The sequence below is a fragment of the Tyto alba genome, unplaced genomic scaffold, assembly GCF_018691265.1.
Source record: "Tyto alba isolate M040663 unplaced genomic scaffold, T.alba_DEE_v4.0 Super-Scaffold_1, whole genome shotgun sequence".
Classification (NCBI taxonomy): domain Eukaryota; kingdom Metazoa; phylum Chordata; class Aves; order Strigiformes; family Tytonidae; genus Tyto; species Tyto alba.
In genome coordinates, this window is record NW_024881261.1 from 33,197,232 (window position 1) to 33,217,105 (window position 19,874).

The window sequence follows — 19,874 nt, forward strand, 5'->3', positions numbered from 1 at the left end:
CAAACCTTCAATGAGGACGTTGGAACTTGGGAGACACAGATTGAGAAGGGGGGCAAGGAAACTGGCCCCAAAGGCACTAATAGAGGCTGAGGCAGTGGCTTGTCAAGCATGGAAGAACAGGAAAGACTTAGAAGCTGGGGGTGTTTGGGAGGATTAAATTAAATGGGAAGGCAAAAGTGGGTACAATGACCCTGAATGAGAACAGGAAAAGAAGCTAAAGGAGCAAGGAAAGTAATCCAAATTCATGCGGGGTGCCCAGGGAAGAAAAACTGGGGGGAGAAAAAAAAAAAAAAAAAAAAAAAAAAAAATGGAGGCATTTACCCAGATTAGATGAATGAGGATGGAATGAGAATTGGGAACCTGTGAAGAGTAAACCTGGAGACTTGTTTGCAAAGAAGAGATGGAAAGTACAAGAATGTGGAGTGGGGAACTGGTCAGTTTGGAACATTGAAGTTAGGAGTAAAGGAATGGAACTAGGACTTGCTGAGTGAAGAGACTGAGACTGAAAGGACAGCCTTAGGAATGCAGAACAGGACTTCTGAAGTGTGACTGGGGTGTAGAAGAAGGGGTGGGACAGGTACAAGTTCAAGGAACAAGGCAGAAGTGGCCACGTTTTGGTGTGACAGCCAGCGAAAGGTCAGTGTTTATCAGCACATGCCATCTCCCAGAGCTACACACGACCCCCCCAGGATACCCATTTCTTGTTCATTTTCCAGCAAAGAATGGTACAGTGGTATCAGAGCTTCGGGGGAACTGAGAATCGCCAGCTGCAGCTGACTTCAGTGAGAGCAGGACTTTGAAAATACAAAGCATGGTGCTGAATGATTTGAGAAAAGAGATATTAACCACCTTAAACAGGCACTGAAAGTTAGCAACTATCTTTTAACTTCTCTGTGCCTCAGTTTTTCATGTGTAAAATGGAAGCCGTATTATTGCCTCCCCTCATGGAGATGTTTTCAAAATAAACTAATGAATGTTTGTTAAGCAGCCAGGCACTATAGTATCCTAGAAAACCCATGAGGTACATGGAAAAACCCATGATGAAATGCATAATTTTGTCTTCAGAGCAGCATATGAATAATGTGTAGCAAATAAGTCCTGGGACTACACACTGAACAATAGCAAATAGCTGTTATAAGAAAAATAGTTCATTATGTACGCACTATTCATTATGTATGCTGGATGAATCAGAATTTATGTGGAAAAAATTGTATGTAATCATGTAGTTAAAGACTATATCATAATCTGAACAAACAAAGAGGCCAATTTAAGGTTATTCAAGTATGCTTCATTCTGATATTTTCTAACTACTGATGGCTTGAACTATACAATCTCACTAAAGTGCTTTTACGTTTTTTCCTCTGTGTTCACTTCATATATTTGAAGACAGTATTTAGGTATCAGGATCAGAACTGGAATTGGTGTCTTGGCCAGATTCAGTTGCATAAATCGATTTCATCACCTTCCAAACACTGGACACCGTCAAAATTGTTTAGTCTAACAAGCTTGTATGAAAGCATTACATCATACAAGCTAAGTTGTCATTTCTGTCTTATGTAAACAACTTGCATCGTTGGCTTTACATGTTAATTGAGCATGTCTCGTGTTTTCTTACTTATTTCAGAAGTTTATTCTTACACTGGATTTATTGGAGCATTCTGAAGATATTTCTAGAGTTTGTAAATGGGAGTATTCATGGCCGTGTCATGTACACATTTACCTTCCAAACAGAAGGGATGAAGTGGCATCATCCAGTCTCTGGGTGCATTCTTCAAATCCCTTTCTTGGCATTATACAACATTGCTGCTATTTCTGAAATGTTATCCTGTAAGCCTCAGAGGTGGAAAAAAATTGAATTTCTAGATAGACTCCCACATTGAGGACAACTGAGACACCCAAATTTCATAGTAATTCTTAGTGTCCTGAATGGTTGGACTTGCATAGTTAGTTGGGTTTTTTTAAACTATGAGAGTTCTGAGCACAGGAATAAACGATTCATGTTTTTGTATCTGGTATAATAGAGAGGTGCTCTCTATTTTGATAGGACACAAAATTCAGAGGCATCTTTATTGTTTTTATTCCTCTTCCAAACTGCAAGTCTGGAGATTTAAATTCACTCTCTTCAAAATACAAACTATCACTTTTCTAGGGTTTGAATGATCAAATGGCTAACTAAGACATGTATTTCTTCCATTCCATGTAATATTCCTTACTGTTACAATACAGAAAAATACTAAATGGAACCAAGCAACCATTTTAAAGTCTTCATAAATGATCTTTAGAATTGTGGAAGAGAAGAAAACTAATGATTTGCTTATGTCTTTCACTTCAGCTCACCATTGCAAGTATTTTATCCTGTCTTGGTTTATATCATACTCAATGGCACCACTAATAACTAACGAGGCTCTGCTAGAAACTGACACTTCAGCATCCCTGTGTCAAGAAACATAGTCATCCCCATTCTTCCTTTATATTCCCTCATTTTTAGAGTTATTTTCCTCCCTGCTAATCTCATTTTAGAGCTTTATGCCACTCAAATCTGTGTAATGGATTATTAACTATTTTGAATGGCAATGACCAAGTTATATATTATTAACTACTTAAATCTTGCCTGGTATTCTATTTGCACCCCTACTGATTCAAATATTCTTCACTGAAACATTTCTAGATCCTTTATAAAGCAAGTGAAATGCTTGATGTGTAATTATGCCAGATTCACGTACAGAAGCACTGTTCTCTCCCAGTGTTATACACTGATATGGGTAGGTTGAAACTCAAATGTATAATGTGGGGTTTGTAGTTAATTTCTACTCATTGTTATAATTAAGGGTTTTTAAGCATCACTGTCATCCATGTATGTCCCTTCTTCTTTGTGTTTGTTTCAGATTATAGTTCCCAGATGCATTATTTTATTTATTCTGTAACAGAATCCATTTTATCATTTTCTGCCTATGTTTCTAAGCCATCTTGTGCTTGCAGCTCCTTCTGCTTTCATGTCTGCAATACAGAAATGTGATCTCTCTTTCCAGATCATTCATAAGGATTCTTATTTAGCCTGGAACTAGCCACAGGATCTATGATAGCCCAGTAGACACCTGAACTCCTTAGCTGTTTTGCCATGTATCAGTCTCATCCCTGCCAGCCAGTGTTCAGCCCTGCAGATAGGTAGTTCTTAATAAGTATGATGGCAGGAGGAATCATTTAGGGAAGAGAAATTCTACTCCCTCCAGCATCTGAGAAGCAGGAAGGCCGAGCCAACTCCTCACTTAAAATTTCATATATCTTCTGAAAATCTCAAAGGCAAATCCTGTTTTTCTTGAGTAAGAGTTAAGCCATTAGTATCCTTTTCATCTGTTTCATCTTTCACTTTAAACTAGATGTAGCAATTTTTTTCCCAGCCTACTAATCTGATGTCTACCACCACTGATAAACTGTATTCTGAGCTCACTTCTCCGAATTTGCTATTTGCACTGCAATTGTGTCTATATAATCTAGGTCAGAGCCTGCCCTACAAGCCACTTCAGCTTTTACAGCAGCTTTCCAGTGAGGTTCCTGGTCCCAGAGCCATAGCTTCTAGAACAAGCAGAATACCACTTTTGTCATGTAAGGTGGGGGGAGGAGAGACTATATCACCTTCTTATTTAGAACTCTCTAGTATTTCATAATTCATTTTTTGAATGGGTTCCAGTCAGGCATTGTTGTGTTCAATTGTGTCCAAAGGCTTGCTGAAGCTTATCTTCCTGACTTTGCATTTTCCTTCTGGGACTTCTCCGCCTCATTAATTTTCTAATTTTTCTTCCAAAATCTAGAAAGATCTCTTACTTTACCCATTCTTTGTAATTTCCTCCACCTTTTATTTTTCATGGCCTCTATATAGCAGGTTTGGAGGCCCCAACTTTTCTCAATAAGGTAGTTTTCAGTTCCTGTTGTGCTGCTGAAGTGCCAGCACCTTCGACCACAGTGAAGGAGGTAATCTTGAAAAGTCCTTACAGTCTGGGTTTGTTTTTCTTAGTCCACTTGGTACAGTAGGTACATCTGCCATCCTGCCAGCACGCATGGCCTTTTGTGCTTTATGTGACCTGGAAGGCTATATTTAATTCTGACTGAACACAGCCCAAAAACATCCACTGCATTTTCTTTTCTCTTTTCATAGAAGTTTTAAGCATTTTACTTGTAGACTGCTTTCTTCAGAAATTTATAAACACATCTGAAAAAATAGTACTAACATTGCCCATACATGTTACATGTATAAAATATGTCACTGTCATAGGAAAGTATGAATAAATGCAATGTTTATGATGTTGGAACTAAAGAAGGCACTTCTCCAGGATCACTTCCTGTGGTTTCCACATTAGGTTTTGTTATACAGTGGAGCATCCTGAATTTGACCTTGACAAACATTTCCTTCAGCATGGAAGGTTTGGTCAGAATTCACTGTAGCGTTTGTAGCTGGATCAATTTTCACGGTGGTGTTTGTAGTTGAATCATTAATCAATTTTATTTTATTGTTTTCACAGAGTGTTCTTGTTTTATTTGTGCTTGAATGAACAAGCTGGTTTGCATGGATGTTTTCAAAAATAATGATTAGCTATACTGTTTTTATAACCTAACAACAGTTTCTCTGAGCTTTGACAGTTCTAGCTGCTATCAAAAAGGGGAAACCTTAAAACTCATTTGGTATTACTCTTTCATTCCTGCAGAATTACAGAAAATATTGTTGGAGTTGCACTCTTTCTTAGTTCCTAGTATGGAGTGGCATCTGGAGTTCATTTCTCCAATACTGTTAAGTCAGACACAGCTGGCACCTCTGGGAGAAGCATAGTTTGAGGCATTCCCATGTTAAGCTTCATATATCAGTGCACTCTCATTAGGAGAATTCTGCAGTTTCCCATTGTCAGAAGCATCCCATGAATTTATTCCCTGAGCTGTTTCGCTGGATTCGATAAGACTTTCTGTAAAAACAAATTTGTTTTCATAATGCATCATTATTAAGATCTTACAACTACTGTATATTCCTAACTTCTGTTGTGTCTGTTCTATTTTATTTCATAGATAGACATCTAATTTGCAGTTTATCTCTTTAAGTTGCAGTTTGTTTGTATTCCATCTATCTTAAGTTTTGTCCTAGAAATAACATTTTTAAAAGATCATTCTGGGTTTTTTTGCAGTTCGTTTCTGTGTGTACTCGTAGTTGAAGACCTACGGGCTTCAAAATCAGCAGGATAAAAAGATGTTAAAAGGCTCTTTCAGTCTTGGCCAGCCATAAGTACTAGTGTATGAGTATCGGTGGAGTGATTCATGCTGTGTCATTGGTCCTTTTAATCAAACTTACGTAAAGGGAAAGTATACATGAGTTTGTATAAACTAAGGGATAAAACTAACAACAGAGTGTGCAGCAGATTGTATTTTAATGCTGCTAAGGTGCATCTGATGACATAAAGTAAATATTATGCACTTACACTTTTATGATGGAATTTATACTGGTAATTTAATATAAATGCTCAGTAGTAAACATGTGGCTTTCAGAGCGTTAATGTTTCTGACAAATTTCTAGCCTTTGCACTTTCAGTGTAATTTCAAGGCATATCTCTAATCACAGGAATTGGAAATCCCCAAGCCTATCTGCTCAGTGAATCCATTACATCACAGAGAAGTTCTGTCCCTCTTGTGTGGAACATACTGGAATTTTAGCCCGTGTTACCTCAGCTCTGACACAGCTACCACTTTACCCATCATGAAACGACAAATCTGAGCAGTAAGACTTCACACACCATTTATTGGGATTGTCTCATTTCTGTCTATGTGTAGAGGTAACTTTCTCTTCACCCCTAGATGGAGACACCTGAAACTCCATGTACATTTATTTGTTTCCTCTGTCTATGAACAGCTTTGTACCATGCTTTGGAACCTTGACCCATTGAATATGTTGCTTCTGTACTTCATGCTGTCACTCTGTTTAGGTAGCATGGAGTTCTTAAATCATATTTGATTTACAGGGATCTGACTATAGCAGCCTCGTTAGAGTATGAAGAGTTTAATTTCAAGTTTCATGATAGCCAGGTGCCCCAGCATGACTTATGTAGTAGGAACATGTCTGATACTCTGTGCTTTCTCATAACTGTAGAAGTGCAGGGAAGACAGAATCAGGTCCCGTATGTGAAAAATAAATACTGATTAACCTCCTGTTTTTGTATATTCTGTAATTCTCAGCTGGTTTCTGGGTTGCTTCCTTGAGCAAACCAACAGCAAACCATCTAGGCTGTTTGGTGAGGCTGTCAGCCCTAATGCGAGTGAGCAGTGCTTGAGATGGAAGCCATACAGTGAGACTAAATTCTTCAGTATATCTTAGTAAGCTTGTTATATTTAGCTCATATAGTAAGTGATGTAAGTTGAAAGGCATTTTTTGAGATGCTCTAAATCCAAAAGATGAAAAATGGATCTAAATATGAGTTCTTTTTAAGTAACATACCCAAGGGGACTTCTTTGTCTTAGTGAATTTGTAGTAGGTTGTGAAGCTATTCCTATAGGTAATAGTTTGGTTTTGTCTTACCATGGTCGTGATTGATCACTTTTTACAATCCAGTGACTGTTTTGATAGCCTGAATGACAAGACTATGGAAGACTTTGTTTTGTGTCTTGTTGCTGCATGCTTGCCCACCTTAATGAAACTGGCAGCAACCTAAGTTATCTATGAGTTCTCTACTCTTGTCAGAGTTCAAAAGTTTGTAACAATTAACCAGTGGCAGACCCACCTTGACAATGTTTGATTGCCCTAGGAAACCAGCTAAAAATGAAACAAAACAGAACAACTGCAGCTCCTGCCAAAAAAAGCTCTCAAAACCCTTATATCCTTTATTTGTCAGGGCCTGAAAGTCTGAAACCTGCATAAAAATTAAATTAAGAAAAATAGTATGTTACAGAGTAGAATTTCCTGAACTATTGTGAATATGTAATACATTTCAAATCACAGTTAAAAAGCACAGACTAGTGTAAAACAGAGCCAAGTCCTACTCCTTACAAGAGATCTGTGTGAAAAGCACACCGTAATTGCCAGTGCACTGAAGTAAAGAAATGCTCGTTCATGCTGCAGACTGCCAGGGTATCCAGTGAGTTACAAAAGCCCACTCATGCTGAGCACCCTACTTTCTCAAGAGAAATGCTTAGTAAAATTGTGTTCCTCAGTCTTGAGTTCTCTCTGCTGCCCTTCAAGTGGAAAAATTTGTCTTTCTCTCTGGGCTTCCCTTTGCTTGAAAGAAAAGTTGGTCTTAAGTGAAAATCCTTGTGCCATCAAGGCAGTTACAGTGTTCAGACAAGCTGGCAGATCAAATTAAAGTTCATGTGAATACAAGGCTGCCTTTCCTTACTAGATTTGAACTCACATGACTTAACTTGAAGTAGAGAACGCATTTTTGGTTTTGATTGAGACACAGCTGCAATAAATGGCACAAGTGGTTGCCAGCCAAATAAGAATGAGGTGAACAAATATGAGCGTGAGGTTCATAGTAATCAACTAAAATGAAAGTGTTTGTTTGTCTCTCTCTTTTTTTTGGTGACACATGAATGTGCAAATCATGAAAGCCCACTCACTATTCTAATATATGATTAATATTAAAAGCAGTAGAAGATTAAGGCCAATGCTTTTGCCCTCAGTTACACTGTGTTAGATGAAGAGCATTGAAGAAGCAATCAGGCCAGTGACCCAGAGCAGTGTAACTTGGATCAGAATCTGACCGCAAGTAACTCATCCAGAGTAATCTGTTTTCTTTCGCTGTGAGTCTTGGAGACGTAGGCAGTTCCACATTCTCAGAGGCAGCTGTACTTGTTTATTCATCAGAAGAGAAAAACCTCATGCCATAAGAAGCTCCATATCCCTTCTGGCTCCAAAATCTGCCCCTTCAATAATCAACAGGGTGGGAATCTGCCACAAAATGTTACTCCCTGTTTTCTAGCAAAACAGTACTGAGATATCATCCTCCTGAAAATACAGTACAAAATGGGTCTGAGTGCAGTCAGAATTACATAAGGATGCATAGATGTCTGACAATGCAGGCTAAATGAATAGAGTACATGTGAGAAATTGATCTGCTTTTGCAGTAGTGTTTCTGATGTAGTTACTTGCTTTCAAAGTCTGAAATTCCATATAACTGTAGGTATGCACTATATGCAAATTCTAGTATATGTAAGTGGCTGTAAAGTTCATCTTAATTTTTAAATTACATTGAAATTAAGCTAGAAGGTGGTTTAGAGTCCTTTACATCCCTTAGTACCTTCTTTACCTTTCAGCAGCTGAGAAATGCTCATTTTAATTAAAATTTGATTTTAAAATGCGTCTTGTAGTCAACACATGCTGAGAAGAGCCAGTTACCACCCATGTACTGTATACTTGCTGTGCTGAACAAAATGGGAGCATTACTTTAATTAGTAGTAAATGCTGTGGTGGCTTAGTGTTTGCGGTCTACTACAATGTCCTGTTTGATTTCAAGAAGGTAGAATTTCACTAGCCTAGCTCTGACGGTGAGAGGCATGAAAACCAGAGTGGTGTGCCAGCAGGAGCTGTAGCGTGGCTGTAGCTGTTTTTGCCATGCTGCAGTTCTCATTCCACAGAAGGTCACAGAGAAGCTTGTTTAGTTTCAATGTGACAAGATACAGTAAAAAATAAAACCGTGTCTTTAGTATAAGCAGTCTAAGAGAACTTTAGTGGGAACAGTGTGCCGGTGTAAATCTTTTTGCGTGTATGTGTCTCTCAGCAGACAGGATGAGGAGCAAGATGCTGATGGTTGGTGGTGTTACTTGCACTCGGTCTCAGCTTATCTGGCCAATTCATTTTACTTGGTTTTGATAGTTATGGGTCATAAAAGGAGATCCCACCGTTTCTCCTCAGCTATCTACCACAAAGATTTGATCAGTCCTTAGAGCACGGTAGGATCAGTAGATCTGCATATCCTAGATAAGGGGGAAAGCAGGCATGATGGCTTGTCAATTTAATCTTCTGGGCTAGGTGTTTTTTTAGTGTCTTACAGTTTTCCCAGTCCTTAGTGAAGAAATGTGTACCTACATGATTATTCACAACTTTCCAATTGCATATTTTTATCAGATAATAAAGTTCCTCCTTTTTTATAATTTCTCCATATATTTTTTAACACAGTGAAAATTAAATGTTGTATGCATGTGTGTGTTTAGCTTAGCATTTTACGGAGTTAACACTTCTCAACTTACATGTAATAAAAATGTGAAAAGGAAAGAGGAAAAATTGGGTAATAGTGGCCCAGCCTTGTGGAACACTAAGTACTTTATAGAAGCATAGAGGCATCCAGTTTTCATTAAAATTTTTTTCTAAAAAATACCCATAAGGAGTAAGGGAAGCTCTAAAAGGGTGTCACTGTATCAACGGGGACTTGCATCTATTTCCATTTTAGTCCTCAGTCTATCAGAAAATCTAGGGGTATGGCTGCTATTGACATTCTGAAAATGTGGCTTAGTTTTGAATGAGTAAAGTATAAATACTAACTACTTGCAAGAAATCAGGATACCCAATAGGAATTTAATCTTAGTGAAAGAATAAGGTCAGCTTTGCCATATTAGTCATTGATTAGATTTTCAGTCAGGTTTCGTCTTACACTTTGAGTTTGTGAAACTTGTGTTTGCCTCCACAATTCAATTTCAGCTATAATTATGAATTGTTAGATATTTGCAGCCAAGATTTCAGAAGCTCTCAAGTAACTCGGCTTAAATCCCGTTGATTTCAGTAAGATTTTTCTAAATTATTCAGGTTCTTCTGAAGATGTACCAAATGTTACTTAAATTTTTGTTTTAGGTAAGGATGGGTCAAAAATCAAAGGAAGAATTGGCACTAAATTTAAACAGTTGGCTGCTAATAGCAGAGGGAAACTCACAGTGATATATCTGAATTTTCTTTATGGTAATAACAAAAGAGGAAACAATTATTTTGATAAATTAGTCTAACGATGCAATTGAATGCATTATTTATTTTTAATTAAAATTAATTAAATTACTGTTATGAAATAATTTAGCTATAATTACAGTTAGCTAGATATAAATTCATCCACATTCAAGCTTAAATGGTCCTGAGATGTTTGATCCTTCTAGTGCTTTCAGGAAAAATACAATGGGGATAAGTGAAAAACTCTGAAGTATTTGACGCAGAAATTCAGAGAAAGTATTCTTGAAAAGTTTATCCCTTTTAAAGTGTCAGTCCAGAGGATGTTTCTGAGTCAGTGAGATGTAGAGTTCTTTGCTATGGGAGTTCAGAAATTGGCTGCTGTGTAGTACTTACTTTTATCTCCCATGTTCTTTTTCTTGTTTCTCTTTGGCAGGAATCTTGCAAATTATCAGAGGCTGTTGTTACATCATGAGAATCATGAGAACTGACGAATGTAGTTTAGGAAATAATTAGCAATGGTAACTTCAGCAAGCTCTTAACTTCTGTGTCCTCGCTCTCCAGTCTCTGAAAAGAATTAGAGTCCTCCAGGGCAAAGTTAAATGTGAGCGCTAACTGTAGATGCTCAGATTATCCAATTTAGGAGACTGCCTTTCTTCACTGAATGGAAAGTGAGCCCAAGGAGACTTGCCACCCAAGGCTGATGTTGGTCTTTGTCAGTGTTTTCTTCTTTCTTAGCACAGTAAGAGTACTAGCGGTTTCCAGAGTAGTACATCATATCAGTATTGCACGTGAACATAGTCGTCTGAACAGTAGCCTTTGCTTTTGAATTAGAGGATGCGTCTTTTGTATAAAATTTAATCAGAGTGTAATTCCACAGACTTGTGTGGTCTTATTGCAGGAGTGAATGTTGTTCTTGTTTTTTCCTTGCTACTGTATCTACTGTAATTTTTAAGAAGCAAAGAAATGTTTGGGGTTTATTATCTCTAATTTTGAAGGACTACATATGGCCCAACAAATCCACTCCTTTGTAGATAAGCCAAAATTTATATTCCACAGAAATGTTGTAATTTGATTGCTGTAACTTCTGTACAGATACACTTGATTTCCTCTTGAACCTAATGTTGCATTCAGTGTCTACTGAGAGAATGCTTGAGCTGTAAACCAAAGCCCTGCAGTTCTGATGGTGTATTCATATTCCAAAATTTACCAGTGTATCCCTTTTTTTTGTTACTGTCAGATTTGCCACACTTGCATTTTGTATTCCCATTGGTGTTAGTGGAAAACATACTTACACACGTTTGAGGGAACAAAGCCCCTGAAGCCCCATCTGCACAAGATCTCAAAATACGTGATAGTCGAGTGCTTTTGCTAACGGCAAATGAGCATCTCAGTTGAGTTGGTATTCAAGCAAAAGGCAAAACTTCAAGACTGTGCTGAATGCTTTCCTTTCATTATGCAGTGTCTTCCTTCAGTTGCTGAGCTACACCTCCTGTCAGGTAGCAACTGAATCTCTGAGCCGTCTTCGTGAAATGAGAGGCTGCTTGCAGAACAGGGTTTCAGTCCTGTAGTTCACAGCAGGCAGTGAGAAACGAGGCTGGGGAGAAAGCGGGGCACTGCTCGGTGGGAACTAAGATCCTGCACATTTGTTGCTGTCAGTGGCAGGATTGAGACATTGAGCTGCTCCTGATTTGAATCGTGGGACCGCTGCAGAGTACAGTTGTTCTCCATGTGAGGTGAAGAATTGAGACCTTTGTAAAGAGGCTGAGAGAAATTCTTTAATATAGAAACTAAACAATCTGGAGATTGCTCGGTGCTTTATGTAGGCAGAGTTTTGGGGTACCCTCTCTGCTGAAGAAGATGGCTATACTAAAGGCACCGTTGTTCTCACAGAGTCTAGTTGTGTTCTCTTTGTTTTGCAGTGTGGAATATTCTTGAAGTCAATGCTGTAGGAAGCAGATAAAGTAAGCCTCGAGTTACAGCAGGTAACAAGATAATCTGAATGTATATGAACATTTCAGAAAGCACTCAGTAAATAGAGATATACGTATTAGAGTTATAAATAAGTAATGCTTTATTTTCAAGACTATTTTTTTTTAATTTTGGACAGAATGCACATTATCTTACTAGAAAATGCACAACAGAATATCAGGCATGGGAGGAAATGAGGAAAAGATTTAGAGGGGTTTATCCCTCTAACAGGATTTATAGAGCCAGGCATATTCTCTTTATCTAATGTAGGAATTGGTTTTGCAAGGATACTTATTTATAAAATAATCTTAAATATCCTTATATAAATATAAAAATCTGTATTGGGAGTTAGTTTCCCAGGAATCTGGGAGGAGGAGAGACAGACATTTAAGAGTCTAGGACTAATCACTCTTTTTTTTGTACATGAAAAGAAGCACAAATAAAGAATAAATGCTACTTATGTGGTTATGGATAGCAAGCTGAACTTTGAAATAGAATAGCTATCCTGGAGAAGTGATACTTACATAGCCCAGCATATAACAGCCTTGATTTGTTAATTTTATAAATGCTATTGTATTTGTATTTCCTCTGTGTTATTTCATTGTCTGTCTTGAACAAGGTGTTGCAGTCAACACTGAAATTCTTGATATTCAGGTTAATTATTTGCTTGGTAGGTACATATTGTCCTGTGCCTGTAAAACAGTTTTATAAAGCTAGTAGTTGTACAGGGACCCATACATCCCAGAGCTCAGGAGAAAAATACTATATTGTAATTTTGCTTAGTTAAAGTATGCAGCTAATATGTAATTTCCTGGCACTTTCTTGTCATTTTTGATGGTTATACAGAAGAATCCTCCTTCCTATTGATTTTTTTGAGGAAATAAAATACCTCCACAGTAAGTTGGAGAATTCTGTCTGAACTATAGCACTCAAATATTTTCAGTCTAGATCAGTTTTCTCGAATTACAAACTTAATATTTTACCTTTATAGAGCTGGTATATAACCAATCAGCTGAATTATCAAAACAAGGAAAGGTAGATTTTTTTCTATCAGCTGAATTATCAAGACAAGGAAAGGTAGAATTTTTTCTGTTTCAAAAGGTATAAAGATGTCTCTGTTCATTTTCTGGGAGCTACTGTTTCTAAATTAGTTGTTTTCAGTTGCTAGTACCTAGTAAGAGGATTTCTTATGTCATGGTACCTTGGTGCTCTTTATGATGTTGATCCCCTCTCATCAAACATTTCTACTTCAAAAGGTCACAGGTAATGTCTCTCATTGTATTGAAAATGTTGACTTGAGAAAACCACTTCCTGTTTTTCCCAATGGATATATTTTAAGATCTGAAAAAGGTGGCATTTTTTTTAAATGTGATTTGTATTATAAGTTTTTGTTTGGCTTTTGGTGTGTATATTACATGTGCAATTGGTACCTGTTTATAATGTAAACCTGATCTTTTGGGGTCTCAAAAATTGCCTTATCTTCTAGTTTATTCAGTATGGCTCTCATCCTTGTCTACATATCTTTAGATTTTCAGATCTCTTCCCAGAATGTATCCAGCATTAGCTTTTAATTTTGTGCTATCTGGGTGCAGTCTCACCTTGATTATTTTCTGACTGATTTATATTTCCATTATCAAATTCCTAGGTTTTCATGGAGCTGACACTTCACAGAAGTAACTGCAGGGGTTAATATCTCATGGGTCTTTCTAAAGACAGTAGAGTACATCACTTAGTGCACTATCTTCTGCATGACAGCAGCCCAGATAAACCCCAAACTGTGTGAACCAGATGAGTGAAATTGCATCACTGTCGGAGAATGTCATGGTGACACAGAAGTGTCATGACAACTGTTCCACTGGTTTCCTCCCAGTTACTAGTTGTGGAATATCACCAGGGCTTTCTTGTGCTTTTGGCATTCCCAGTTAGTTCTGTAGCTTCCAGGTGTCATACCTGCCATAAAAAATTGCAGCAACCTAGAGGCTGCTCAGAGTTGCTTTAGCACAGATAGCCACAGTTTGGATGAATGGAACAATTTCCAGTGAATCTAGGCTTTCTTTTTTTGTAGCAAACTTTCAATCCTGGGCCACAGGTCAGTGTTAGAGGTGGAGGTTCTTGAGGAGCTTGGCATGTTATGTAGGCTAAGTTTTCTTTGTTGCCTGTATAGTCCCCTTAAAAGATATGGTTTGTATCACCTAGTTTTCTGTCACTTTTTTTTTTTTTTTTTTCCCATCACAAAGCCATTTTTCATGATATAACTATCAAAAGATCTCAGTTTTTAAAAGTGTCTTGAACTGTTGTCTCCTTTGTTGCTGCTAGAGGTAAACTCAGAGAACATTCAGTCTTCAGATAGAATTTGAGTAGGACCTGTTATTTACTTTGCCGTTCATCTACCGAGTTTCAGTTGAGCCTTAAATGAGTGCCTTGGCTTTAAGAAGTAGTGACATTTCCATATTTTCAATTAAATTCTTTGGGAATTATTAGATTCCATGACTTTTAACACTATGTTTATTTGAAATATCTAAATATATGCATGTCTTTTGGAAGATTAAACTTTGGTTTTGAACAGATGTTTTTTGCAAATAATTATGAAATCAAAGTTTCAGAAACTGCAGTCTTCAGGTACATTGCTGTCACCTCCTCAGCTGAGAATGTGGTAGCTCTTAGGATGTCTCAGTGTAACTTATAGCTGGAAAAGACAGGATTGTAACTGGAAATAGCCATCACTAACAAGCATTCCACTGATTGTTTTGTGTTGTGTTTTGTTTTAAATCTAGACCATATTAAATGCAGAGTTTCATCCTCACATAAAGAGGCTTGTTAATAGCAACCATTTCAGATGCAAGGACAAGCATGAGATATACAAAGTACTAATTGACAGCCCAAAATGACATAATGTTTTTTATGAATCCTTTGGGAACATGTTTTCAAAGATCCATGGCAATGGTGTTGGCAGCTTAGGAGAGGCAAAAGAGGTTTTTTTGAATGTCTGATCCAAAAGCATCAGAAGTCCATGTTTCCCACAACATGACTCTAAAGACACTGAAGATTTATCCCTAAGTACAAAGAAACTTAGAACCAGATGATTTGTCTTTGTCTCTACAACTGGAGATTTTCCAGTGTGATGCCAAAAGAGGCCAATCTGTTTATACATGTTAAGAGGGGTTCCTAATGGGTTTAAATAAAAATGTAAGTTACACTTCGTTAAGCTGATGTAATTTGCATCTTGAGGGACAGAGGGACAAAGCCTCAGCAGGAAACACAGTCAATAAGAGATTTTAAAGTAATGCAAGGAAAAGCCATTTTATCGCCACCTTCTCTTTCCTGTTGGTTGTTCTCCTGGCATGTTTGGGCTCTGTGATACAAAGCTCATTTACATCACTTCAGTGACGTGTAACTTACCACCACTACTTAGGACAGCTCTGAATTTGATTGAGTGATGGTTCAAACAGACAAACACCCCCACCCTTTATTCCAAATTCTGTTTAGATATTTACATTTTTTTCCATGTATAAAATGATTAAATATTTTTTGCCCACATATTGAACAAATACCTGAATTGGTTTGATCCCCCTAAAGGGGAAATAGCAGTCTGAAAAGCTTTCTTATATTGCTTTGATGGTCATTCCCCCTAGTATCCAAGTCTAAATTACAGATAAATAGTAATATTTTAAAGCTACATTTTTTCATCCATGATTACTGAAGGGATACTTTCATGGCTTCAGCAGAGAAAATGATTTCACCTGGCCCTGCCGTCTTTTAATTTCTCCAGATCTAATGGACATCATTGCAGTTGAATGAATGTTTCACACTGAGTACAAGCAATCACTCTCATTAGGGCTCTAATATTTGTAGTTTTTTCCCCGTTGATGGATAGCTATTATGTCATTGTATTCAGTCATTTGAAGGTTCTGTTTTCTGTGAATTTGCTTCTTGACTGCTGGGTAATTTTTTTTTTATGCTTGCATAGTGCAGCAAGCTACGTAGTTATGCTGTGAAAAGCCACATATGAGTGTTACCGGTGGAGTTACAGGAAAGAGGGTGTGATTTGGTTGCCGAATACAAATCATGTGAGTTCTGAATATTTAGTTCTGCTGCAGTGTGACTGGTATACAACCTTTGATCATGAACCCATCTTTGTAATGTTTCCAAATGATGAATTACATTCAAACTATGGGAAATAGACGTATGTATATGGAGTCTATATCTTCATTACATGTATATCATACTGCTTTGGTTATTTTTTCCATTGTTAATGCTTAATAGCAGGAATGTATTTGCCAAGATATCATCAGCGTCAAAACTTCTATGAGCAAGATTACAGGTACCCAGAAATATTTTATTGGTCCAGTTTCATAAAACTCTCTTCTGTGAGCTGAAAGTATGCTTAGAGGTTGGATTACAAATTAGCCCTTTCAGAATTTCTTCTGTGGATAACATAAACAGTTTGTCTGTGAAAAGAAAAATCATGTACTCCCTTGCCCTGCTGTGGAGTTCTGCATTTTTAGAACTAATGAAAAAAAAAAGATCAAGTATTCTACAATTATAAAAATCCAGTGATTGTGAATGCTCAGTAACTACCAATCAAAGGTTCTGTTAAGGTTCTTTTCCACCATCCTTGCATGGCTGCAGATGTGATGGTTCAGCTTGTTTCGAGCAACGAGGCAAATTAAAAAAAAAAAAAAAAATCCATTTCCAAATCTTTTTAGTGTGGACTTATCAATTCCCAAGTCTTATCATTTGTCTCCAATAGTGACAGATGAAAGCCATGAATGTTCAATGGGAATTTTCTGCCTTTTTTTTCCCATTCAGAGATAATTTATGTAAGTAGAAGATATAATGAGGATACTAAATTAAGTGTGTCTGTGTGTATATAAATAAAATTGTTTTGTTACCCATTTGCTGGCATTTTGGCTCAGCTGCAGCAGTGAGTATCATAACTACTTCAAAATTGATTAGACAATTTAACTTGAAATTTAACTCTGGATATGGCAGAGAGAGATAAGCTTCTGAATAGAATCATAAAACATTAATCATGCAGTTCTCCGGCTGATCTCAGTATAGCTAGTATATTGTATTTATTCCTTGGCTTTGAAGAAATTTAAAGTCTTATGCTTCCAGTGTAACCTATGCACACACACGTGGTCTTTGCCTTTTTATTATACACGTCGAGAATCACTGGGCCCTTTTGTGTGTTCTAAAAGTGAACTGTTTTTTTTGTTGTTGTTGTTGAAACAGGTTTCTGCAGCACACAGGGATGACATGCTTAGTTTTTTTGTCAGGAAAGACCAGCTTTGTTTGACTACTAGCTCTTCTATAAGTTTCTGCCCAGGAGACCTGAAAGCAGTGTTTCTATCCAGTCCCACAGTGGCTTCTGGTGTTGAAGCAACATGAATGTGCAAAATGATGTATCCATTTTAATGGGAAGCTGATCTATTTTAATTTGATATGAAGCTGTTCAGAGCAACATTTCCTATGATACTTTCATTTTCAATTTTTGTCTGCATTGTGATGCTTCATCAAAGACAGATCAATTTAGCCTCTGAAGTGGCAAAGCGACTAACATGAAAGCAGCCAGTTCTAATGCCTTCTCCACCTATTTTCACATCCATGTAGTAACTTCCTTTCAGCTGGAGTTTTGGAGTGCTTTAGGGCAACTATATGCTGGGTTTGAGTAAGTTCAGCTTCCATTTCTGCTTTTAGTAGACATCCAATTTCCTGATGTTGATCTATTCTTTAAATTGATCCTGCTATAAAGAAGTGGCTTGAAGTGGACATGCTTTCCAGTATGAAAACCAATTCAAAAATATTCACCAAAGCACAAGTGGAAAAAAGGCAAATGTGTTACTTTTTTAGTCAGTTATATCTGTCAGTTTTTGATCTCCATGACACCTGTAGTTCACTTACCACACACTTGAAGTCTCCAGTAGCAGGAAGGCTGCTAAGCAGTCTTTTGTAGCAGCCCGTATTTTTAAGTGGTTTGGTTGACAATTATTATCAGACCCCCACTTTAACAGCAGATAGTATTTTCTTAAACACCTGACTTACAAGTTTAGCTCAGTTATCTTTCTGCTATTGAAAGTTCTGCCCATTTTATTATTTTGTCTTATAATTATATATTTTATAGCCATTGTAATGCTTTTTTGATATTGATAAACTCTAATGGAAATATTCCACATTATGTAGTTGTTACAAGTGGTGTACGTACATTGCCCGACTGGATGCGATATTATTCTTTGCTTCTGTGCTATCCTGTCATCTTCATGTGTTTCTAGTTAACTACGGTGCAGTGATGTCAAGCACTGCATCTCACATTTTTATGTCATATTCCAGTATGTCTCAGGATAGAATGCTGTTCCTAACATTGAAAAGCACTATTTTTTGCAGGACCCAGATTCTGAGTTAGAACTTACGGTTTACAAGAGAATGCTTCTTCAAAATTTCTTAGTGCTAGGGTGTCTACTGTGTGGGCAAAGCTCATCACCTGCATGTTTGATTCCTAGGATCAGCCAAATTTAAGAGAGCAAGAACCATGCTTTTCTTGCTCTGTCCTTTTTTTCCTTGTTCCCATGCAATGGCACAACACTATTCAGAAGACACCATTTTAACAATACTCACTGAATCATCATCATGCTTATTAATACTATGTATTATTATCAGGTTCCTATTACTGCCTCTCAACTCAATGGAATTTGACATTCAGGACTATGCATATATGTATCAAAATATAAGTATGCGTTACAAATATCACTGATATTTCATGTTCTTAATAGAAGGCAAATTGGAGTGGGTAAAATGGAATATTGCTTTCTGGTGATGACTGTGAGATATTTTACTTTCTTATTTCATACTCTGTTTATATTTCAAAATCTGTAAAATTATTTTTTTCCTCTTTCAGAGAGCTTTAAAGATTTCAGCCTTAAGATTTTGGATTTTGTTCCATCACAAAAAGAGGCTAGCTTAGCATTTAGTAATACAAGTGGTTTCTTTTTTCAGACTTATATTAAAATGTTGCTAAAAATTACCTGGAGATTTTCTGCTAGACATTTACTTGAACTATTTATTCACTTATTAAGCAAAGAAATTAAAAGGATCAGGAGAGCAGACATCTAAAGATGTGTGCCAGACATTAATTCCAAGATCTGGACAGAAAGCAATACCCATTTACAGAAGCACTTTTGCTCTTTGACTGTCATCAGTGTGCTCCAAAATCTTTTTTCATCTCTGTTACTTTTTGTCATTATTGCGCATGTCTCCTGAGGCTTAAACTGCCTTGGCTGTTTGTAACATGGCTGAGGCTCTTAGGAGTGGAGTATAGAAGCTCACTTTTGAAGCAAAGTTGTTGCAAGTTAACATACTGTGGATAGATATGTCTTGGATTTCCTGACTGCATGTCTGTTCAGGTCTTTATTCAGTTATTCTGTGTGCTGGGATCTGAGTCCAGATCTACAGGAGACCTGAGAACCTCAGCAGCATCACTCCATCTTCTGCTTAAACACAGAGCCTCACTCATGGATGAGCAATCATATGTAGCTTTTCAGTGAGCCAGGTAGAGCATTCAGTCATTTTTCAAATAAAAAATTCTCACAAAAGAAAGCAATGCCATTTTCTCCCTGCTGACTTCCTGAAATCGCATGTTGGGAAAAGCACTTACCCTGTGTTTCATATGAACAGAAAGCTTTCAGTGATGACTGGTATTTCTGCAGCCAGTGCAGCTGTTGAAAATGTCATTGTGGATGGCACAAATAGGGCAGGATTTTGAGCAAGACCATGCACCACCTGACTAATATTAGTTAAAAAGGCAAAAAAGCAATAGGATGCTTGAAGAATGGACAACCTGTTGGATGTAAATGCATAAAATGGAACAAAATAGAAAAGTATTACTATTGGTTTCTGAAATCATCAGTAAAATTATTTTATTCAGAATACTAGCTGGAAATCTATGGATTTCACAGACTCCATGATTGAATTTCATATATCCATTAAGAGAATTTGGAACAATCAACCC

General features: G+C 37.2%; 1 protein-coding gene across 4 annotated transcripts in view; it reads left to right on the forward strand.

Annotated features, from left to right (window-relative positions):
* PHYHIPL (phytanoyl-CoA 2-hydroxylase interacting protein like) overlaps positions 1–19,874 on the forward strand; it is a 60,111-nt gene that overhangs the window by 25,963 nt on the left and 14,274 nt on the right. The window contains exon 1 of one of the 4 annotated variants that reach the window (XM_033004242.2): positions 10,483–10,502. The exons of the other annotated variants lie outside the window; for them this stretch is intronic. The gene's annotated coding sequence lies outside the window, so the exon portion shown is untranslated. Of the gene's footprint in view, positions 1–10,482; positions 10,503–19,874 lie in introns of those variants that run through there. 4 annotated transcript variants of the gene reach the window in all.